The sequence below is a fragment of the Mytilus californianus genome, unplaced genomic scaffold (assembly GCF_021869535.1).
Source record: "Mytilus californianus isolate M0D057914Y unplaced genomic scaffold, xbMytCali1.0.p SCAF_15, whole genome shotgun sequence".
Lineage (NCBI taxonomy): Eukaryota > Metazoa > Mollusca > Bivalvia > Mytilida > Mytilidae > Mytilus > Mytilus californianus.
The window spans coordinates 4,309,558-4,319,039 of record NW_026262637.1 but is presented as its reverse complement, the minus strand read 5'-3'; the positions used below and the strand labels follow the sequence as shown (position 1 = coordinate 4,319,039).

The following is a 9,482-nucleotide window of genomic DNA, read 5'->3' as shown; positions in this document are numbered from 1 at the left end:
ATTAGTAAATTTGACGAGTAATGAAGTTGAATGCGACACCATCCCAAATACACAAATACTCTTAAATTATAACCAATAGTAGTTTGTACCGATGTACAAAGAAGCTACAAATCAAGGGAAAAAACTGAGGGAATAGCATAAACTCCAAAAGGAGCGATGTGTCGATAGTGTAAGCGTTTCCTGCTATGTATGCATCACCCGCCATGCGAATTCATACTTTAGTCAAAATGTCACAATCGGGAATAAGACACAATCGGTAAAATTACAAACCAGGCGACTATTCTGGTAACTTAAGACCTAAGATCTCGAAAATATAACTCTAGTTAGTTGAGACACAGACACATCGTATCGGTCAGCAGTTATCGATGATCATAAGGTATCAGAAGACAAAATAATGTCCTCCGTCAGCAAACAACATTTGACATCCACTGGCAAAATTCCTAACTTTGATTTAGTACAAATGCTGTTTTCATTCAAAAAATTCACATTTTATAAAATAAGGAAAAAGGTTACAAATACACATAACTTTAAGTTGTGTCTGAGACGCAAAAATATCCCTTTCTGAATACTTAACCACATACTAGTATTTAAAAGTGCGTTAGAATAATTCATACGTTTTGTCTATATTATAGTTCTAAAAATCAGTTTAAAAGATATAATACATGATTTTTACAGAAATGCGCAAAATTTCTGCTAAACCGTGAGCTTATTTCTGCGTGAGTTACATTTGGTAGATTGGTACTGGTTGCTATCAAATTTAACACCTTCGCCTGCAAAAGAAAACAAAATAAAATAAAAGAATAAAAAGAATACTTTATAACTTCCCTAGGAGCCTATAATGCCAGTAAATTCCTAACTGATTGCATTTATGTGTTGTATTCCCATGACAATGTATAACGCGTGCACACGCTGAAATGTCTCGCCTTCTTTACTGACCATTGATTTTATGCTGATAGTCCTAAATATAAAGCTTTACTAAAAGTATCACATAAACGTCACATGATCCAAGAAAATGAGGTCAAGGTCAGATAAACCAAACCGGAAATACATGTACACCTTACAATCATTCAATACACCAAATATACTTGACCTATTGCTTATAGTTTCTAAGAAACAGACTTAAACAGGAAAACTAAACATTGACCAATGAACCATGAAAATAAGGTCAAGGTCAGATGAACCATGCCAGACAGACATGTACACCTTACAATCAATCTATGCATTAAATATATTTGACCTATTACTTATAGCATCAAAGAAACACACTTAACCATGAAAACTTAACATTGACCAATGAACCATAAAAATGAGCTCAAGGTCAGATGATACCTGCCAGACAGACATATATACCTTACAATCATTCCATACAACAAATATAGTTGACCTATTGGTTATAATTTAAGAAAAACAGACCAAAACACAAAAACTAAACACTGAGCAATAAACCGTGAAAATGAGGTCAAGGTCAAATAAAACCTGCCATACTGACATGTACATTGTAAAATATTTCCATACACCAAATATAGTTGACCTATTGCATATAGTATTGGAAAAAAAAGACCAAAACACAAAAACTTAACTTTAACCACTGAACCATGAAAATGAGGTCAAAGTCAGATGACACCTGCCAGTTGGAAATGTACACGTTACAATCATTCCATACACCAAATATAGAAGACCTATTGCTTATAGTATCTGATATATGGACTTGACCACGAAAACTTAACCTTGTTCACTGATCCATGAAATGAGGTCGAGGTCAGTTGAAAATTGTCTGACGGGCATGAAAACCTTGCAAGGTACGCACATATTAATTATAGTCATCCTATTACTCATAATAAGAGAGAAATTATAACATTACAAAAAATCATAACTTTTTTTCCAAGTAGTCAATGAACCATGAAAATGAGGTCAAAGACAATGGAAAAAAACCGGGTATACAGAATTCGCTTTTGTCCAATACTAAAAGTCTCTTGATGACTATGAGATAAATAAATACATGTAACAACATTAAAAGCTTTTCTTGTGTTATCATATTAACCCCATAAATTATTGGGTTACAGAGCTGTACATTATTCAAAGTCTGTTTGGTCTATTAGTGACACTTTGGCTGCTTTAAATGCAAGACAGTTTTCAATAAATATATAAAACGGAATTATTTACACATGTTTACAGTTTGAAATGCAGGGTAAGACTGTCCAAGCAAAATTTTATAAAATCAAGTATTAATCCATTCAAAATTCATCATCTGAAACGACAGCTAAGTATTCTTTATGAAATGTATACCAACATTGTCCTGTATATAACAATAATCGAAATCGTGTTTTCAGGCCAAACTTCGTGAAATAGCGACAATTGCTTTTTTAAAGTTGACGAGTATAAAACAGACTGTAATTCGCACTTTTTACCAACACCGGATTAACTTGTCAATCAATAATCAAATTCAGCGTTTTAAAATAAAGACACGTTTGAAATAAATAAATATGCAACATAAAAAAACATAGTCGTGTTAATATTGAGCCCTTTCCGAGTTCTTGTAAATAGTTCCCGAACGTGACGTTTTCCCGGTTATATTGTTGTCAAGCGTTCGCTGTCAATTTGTGTTATAACTAAATACAACCTATTCCTTGTTTTCCATTTTTAAGACAAGGAGATAACACATCTAGACAGCAAGAAATGTTTTGACGTCAAAATTTAAGGTGCTATTATGATCATTTGCCCAGTTGGAAGAAAACAGTCATAAGAGTGATAGATATCGCTGTAACTTTACAAAAAAAGCTATTAAACCAAGGGTTCTAAATGTGAAAATTGACACCATCTCTTCGAAAGTTAGTTTACGCACTCCATCATGATCTGGTTAACCACCAAGGAGCATTTGTTTCGCTGAATGCAGATTTAGATATGTTTCATTCATCAAAAAGTTGGCATTCATCACTGACATGTATACTTGCATTGAAATAACACGACGAGTCCCACTAGTGAAGCAGGAACTATCGTAGCTTATACCCCTCCCTGGTTCATGCTGCTATTTCTTTATCTTTCTGTGTATGTTACTGGACTGTTTTTTTTTCTTTCTTTTAGCCGCTTTTCTTTTTTTTACCATTGTGTTGTTCGTTTTTATTGGACTTAAGGTTTTTGACCATTGTGTTGTTCGTTTTTATTGGACTTGTGGTTTTTGACCATTGTGTTGTTTGTTTTTGTTGGACTTATGGTTTTTGACCATTGTGTTGTTTGTTTTTATTGGACTTATGGTTTTTGACCATTGTGTTGTTCGTTTTTATTGGACTTATGGTTTTTGACCATTGTGTTGTTTGTTTTTGTTGGACTTATGGTTTTTGACCATTGTGTTGTTTGTTTTTATTGGACTTGTGGTTTTTGACCATTGTGTTGTTCGTTTTTATTGGACTTAAAGTTTTTGACCATTGTGTTGTTCGTTTTTATTGGACTTAGGGTTTTTGACCATTGTGTTGTTCGTTTTTATTTGACTTAAGGTTTTTGACCATTGTGTTGTTCGTTTTTATTGGACTTGTGGTTTTTGACCATTGTGTTGTTCGTTTTTATTGGACTTATGGTTTTTGACCATTGTGTTGTTTGTTTTTATTGGACTTGTGGTTTTTGACCATTGTGTTGTTCGTTTTTATTGGACTTAAAGTTTTTGACCATTGTGTTGTTCGTTTTTATTGGACTTATGGTTTTTGACCATTGTGTTGTTCGTTTTTATTTGACTTAAGGTTTTTGACCATTGTGTTGTTCGTTTTTATTGGACTTGTGGTTTTTGACCATTGTGTTGTTCGTTTTTATTGGACTTAAGGTTTTTGACCATTGTGTTGTTCGTTTTTATTGGATTTATGGTTTTTTACCATTGTGTTGTTCGTTTTTATTGGACTTATTGTTTTTGACCATTGTGTTGTTCGTTTTTATTGGACTTATTGTTTTTGACCATTGTGTTGTTCGTTTTTATTGGACTTATGGTTTTGCTTGCCTCCTTGATATATTTTCCTTCTTTTCGATTTATACTAAAAAAAGTAAAATAAAATTACCTCAATTGATGCTAAACCGTCGGGCATGTGTATAACTGAGTGCTCTGCTATCGTCATGTTGTAGGCATAACAATTTTTGGTGCCATGAAGTATATCAAGAATCACTCCAAACATTTGCTGAAGATAATATAATATAAAACGAAGCCTTTCATCTTGAGGAAAGTAAAACACCAACTGCAATGTTATTCTTAAAATACATGTAGTTGTTGGCACAAAAACTCATTATCATATCATTCTTTTTACGGTAATAATAATGTACTTTACTATAATCGTTCAGCCTCTGGGGAGGGAGGGGCTGCTGTCGTCCACCCCGCCCCCTTGCTTACAATGTATGTTCTACTGGCATGATATTCAGTGGTTGTCGTTTGTTGCTGATAATTATATTTGTTTTTCGTTTATCATGCCGTTAGTTTTCTCGTTTGAATTGTTTTAAAATTGCAACATTCGGGGCCTTTTGGGTTTTACTCATTGTTAAAGGCCGTACGGTGACCTATGGTTGCTAAATTCTACTTTATTTGGTCTCTGGTGGAGAGTTGTCTCATTGGCATTATGCCACATCTTCTTATTATTTATAATCCATTTTTAAGCGGGTGGCCAATCTCTGTGTTAGGTTTGATGTTTTTTCTGCTTTGTATCAATCTGATGAGTTAAGCCTTTTTCAACTGATTTTTATAGTTGTTCTTATGTTGTGCTGTTACACCACTGTCCCAGATAGGTGAAGGGTTGAGCTCTCACAAACATGTTTAACCCCGCCACATTCTTTATGTGCCTGTCCCAAGTCAGGAGCCTGTAGTTCAGTGGTTGTCGTTGGTTCATGTCTGTCATATTTGTTTTTCGTTATTTTTTTTTTGTTATAGATTAGGCTTAGTTTTCTCAATTGAATTGTTTCATATTTTTCATGTCGGGGCCTTTTATAGCTCGTTGGAATTTAAGTCTATACATACATGCATACATGTGGCCTTAATTTGCGAATAAGTTTTTAGTGTTTGAATTTCCTTAAATATATAGTTTTTTTGTTGCATTGTGTATTAATGTGTTTTTTCAATCATATTGTATTTATGTCTTTAGTACCATGTTGCCCGTCAATAACCCTTATTTGTAGATGAAGCATAAGTATGTAATGTATGTATATATTACATATGGTGTATCATTCTTATTTTTTCATTAATTATTACGATCGCGTGATTTAAAGGTATTTAAGTATATTGACGCTATGTTTCTATTTCTATATATATCGACGGTCAATATTAAAAATCTTGCAAAATACAATGTAAAATACACAGAAAGAACATTGAGTTCTATTTCAATGATACACTATTTACATATGTAAGATATGAATTAAGGACTTTCACTCAGTCAATACGTTATATATGGACCTGTTAGATTATATTGAACCTAGGATTTCGTCCTCGGTCAATATAATCTGAACAGGTATATAACATTTTGACCTCGTCAAAAGTCCATAATTGATAAAAATATCTGACTTATCTGACATACTTATTGACGCATTTCTGGTCATTTACTGATAGGCGATGGAGTTTAAAATTTAAGTTATCACCGGTTATCATAAAAAGTCTAAACAAAAAAGTAATTTTATTTAATTCAATCACACTTTACAAAGAATTATATGTTTGTGTATTGATTTTGAAGCATTTAGTGAATTATTTCTTATTTCTCTTCTCCTGTCGTTACTTACTCACTGTCAACATACTATGAGCCAAAACTCAAGTTATTACTCACCGAATCCGGCTCATACTTAAAAACAATATTAGTGTGTTCATGTGATTCCGATATACAGGTTCTAATATACAGTCCTACCTGAAATATAGTTGTCTCAAAATACAATTAATGTTCATGTTCATCTTACCGATCAATTACGTTAATTCACATTGCGGATCTACTGGAACTTGCCTACTTTATAATACATTTTTTTTTAAATGTCCCTAGCGAAAGGGCCCGCCTGCCTTAATTATAAAACAGTTTTGTATATGTTCATATAACTTGTGTAGAAACACATATGACATTCGTGGTGTTCGTTTAATTTTATGGTTTGATTGCACTAATTGGTTGGTGATATTTTGCGTGTACTGAATAAAGGCAACAGTAGTATACCGCTGTTCGAAATTCATAAATCGATTGAGAAAAAACAAATCCGGGTTACAAACTAAAAACTGTGGGAAACACATTGAATATAAGAGGAGAACTACGACACAACAGAAACACAACATTAAAATGTAACACACACAGAAACGAACTATAATATAACAATGTCCATTTTCCTGACTTGGTACAGGACATTTTAAGAAAAAAATGGTGGGTTGAACCTGGTTTTGTGGCTAGCCAAACCTCCCGCTTTTATGGCAATGTTAAATATAACATTAAAATGACAACATTACATGACAGGACTACAATACAAATAAATGGGAGAACATATATACTTTCTTCAATCTACAAAATGTAGGTTTTTTTTATCGGATTACGGAATAAAACATTAAGGAAAGAAATAAAGAAATTGAGCTTAAATAAACCGGTTCACTTCCAAATGCAATCTAATAGAATTGTCCCTGGAAACATGATACTAATGATCTTATTACGTAAAAATGAAAGTTAAGAGCTGTTTGGCAGATTTGAAACAGAAGTTACTTACCAAAATCGTGGAAAGGATCCAGAGACTTTGTTTTACCTTCATTGATCAGTACGTGTTGTGTTCACATTCACATGTAATTTTTGGTGCGTATAGAACTAATACTATATTTTACTAGTACTATTATCCACACATGATAAGAAGTTCAGTAGGTTGGTCAAATTCGCCACTTCTTACGTGAACATATAAAGTGTAACAAGGGTGACTTAGAACAGTGCCAGTTTTGAAGTTTGGTTAAGGGAGACGATCCCGTAAAACACTCTTACCTTGTAGGAAAACTTATGCTTGTAAGCTGTAACATCAAGTGGGTCTCATTGGGGTCCAAGCGAGACACGGGCTTTGTCGATTTTAAGTAAGCGTGACACGTGCAAGTCAAATTTTTGCGCGTGAAAACGGGAAACGAAGTCGGGCGGAACACGTGAAATTACAAGCCCTATTATTACAATGAGAATCTGACAAAACAATAAGCGGGATCCGGGATCATACCTCCCAACATGGTTTCAGACAGTATTACACATATAAAGTTGCGGGATTCGAACCCTTGCTTCTGTAACATCGTGGCAACACCGCCTGCACCAAATGATGTTAAATTATTGACCTGCAAGCTAATAATAAATACATCATCTATGTTTTTTAGCTACTTTTGACAAATGTTCAGAATGTCGAGCTATACCTATTATCTGTTTACGTCACTTGAAACTGTCAGACAATTTCTTATTGGAGTTATTGCCCTAAAATGATGAATGTTACTACTTTTTTTCCATTTTGCCTATTATCTTGAAAACTATAATAGACAGAGAGAAACTTTTAACAGAAAAACTGATCAGCAAGGCAAGATCTTTGAATTAGTCAAAACAGCGGAAATCGTCAATCGACTCCTTATTATAGTTAATGCCCTTTAATGACAATATTTACCATTTTTTGCGTTTTTGCCTAAAATCTTAAAGACTACAATATATAGATAGAAACTTGAAACAGCATCAGCACGACAAGATCTTCAAATAAGTCTAATAGCCAAATTCTTCAGTTGACTGATTATTGCTCTTTACAGACGATTTCTACCAATTTTTGGTGTTTTAAATGAAGATTTTGTTTTACACTCATTGTGTTCTGTACAAAAACTAAACACAATAGAGAGAAACTGTAAACAGTAGTCTACAATGTTGAAGACAGGCTCTTGATATCCTCTAGTTACAGTTTCCCTCCATCAATAATGCTGCTGCCAAAAATCACAAAAATGGATAAAAACCATATCTCAAGGGTACTAACTCCTGTAAGTGGTCAACTAACAATTTCGGTTTAAGTTGACTTATTTGTAGATATTATTTTGCCGAAAACTTTGTTGCTTTTGCAATCTCCCCCTATCTATAATAGTTTGTAGATCTTATTGTTTTGGTCATTTTTACTGGTCGCTGTTGCTAAAAATAGAACATATGCGGTAAAATGCCGGTTTAGCTTTAAAATTTCTCTCTATCTGTTTTAGTTTTCAGATAAAACCAAAAACTGAAATTTACAAACAAATTACATTTTAGGAGCAATAACTCCGGTTATCCGATTTTTCTGAAAATTTCATGAGAGATAGACATTGTCAAGCTGGTCATTTTCCGTATATCAGATGTGCTCTTATAAGCTAAAACCGGCATTTTACCGCATATGTTCTATTTTTAGCAACAGCGACCATGTTTGACATTGTTGCTGGATCAAATCCTCTGATACAAGTTTTAAATTAAATACCTTTAGGAACATTAATGTAAAGTTTGGTAGCATTTAGCTTAGTTGTTTCAGAGCAGTAGATTGTTTTTGAAATATAACAAAACAAGGTTTGTCTTCATATCAGAGAGGTATGGTCAATTTCCCAGTGTGGGTTTCACACCAGGACTATTTCAACAAGAGTGTACACTGAAATGTCTTCCCTGCTTTACCTTTCGTGATTTAATTTATGTTGAAAGTGTATAAAATGAAGTTGTTACCATAACTTTTACATAAACGCAACATTATCAATGATCAAATGAACCCTGCCAGTGCACCTTACAATCATACCACTCACCAAATATAATTAACCTATTGCCTATGGTATCCGAGAAACACAGACCTAATTAAGAAAATTAAACATTGACCAATGAACCATGAAAATGAGGTCAAGGTCGGATGAATCATGCCAGACAACATTTACATCATGTGATCATTCCATACACCAAATATAGTTGATCTATTGCTTACAGTATCTGAAAAACAAACAACCCTGAAAACTTTACATTGTCTGATGAACCATGAAAATGAGGCCAATGTCAGATTAACCCTTCCTGACAGACATGAATACCTGACAATCACTACATACATAAATATAGTTGACCTATTGATTACAGTATTTGATAAACAAACAAAGCCTTCAAAACTTACATTGACCAATGAACCATGAAAATGAGGCCAATGTCAGACAAATCATGCTGGACAACATGTACACTTTACTATCATTCTATACACCAAATATAGTTGACCTGTTGCTTATAGTATCTGACAAATAGACCAAGTCAGAAAAAATAACATTGACCAAAGAACTATACAAATGAGGTCAAGGTCAGACGAAACCTGTCAGTCTGGCATTTACATGTTACAATCATTGCTTACAAATATAGTTGACTTTTTGCTTATAGTATTTGAGATATGGACTTGACCATGATACCAAATATAAATATCATTTTACTCATAAGTGAAAAGTTCACGTCACAAAAATAAAAGCCAATTTTTTTAAGCATTCGCTGAACCATGAAAATGAGGACAATGGACATAAGAAAGAT

At 33.5% G+C, this 9,482-nt stretch overlaps 1 long non-coding RNA gene across 1 annotated transcript; it reads right to left on the bottom strand.

The window, feature by feature from the left end:
- Positions 1-604: 604 nt before the first annotated feature.
- LOC127725884 (uncharacterized) lies at positions 605-6,769 on the bottom strand. The gene is made up of 4 exons (XR_007993255.1): positions 6,688-6,769; positions 5,781-5,858; positions 4,041-4,157; positions 605-770 (listed from the first exon to the last, which is right to left on the bottom strand). It is a non-coding gene; the product is annotated as an uncharacterized LOC127725884 (long non-coding RNA).
- Between the last annotated feature and the right edge of the window lie 2,713 nt (positions 6,770-9,482).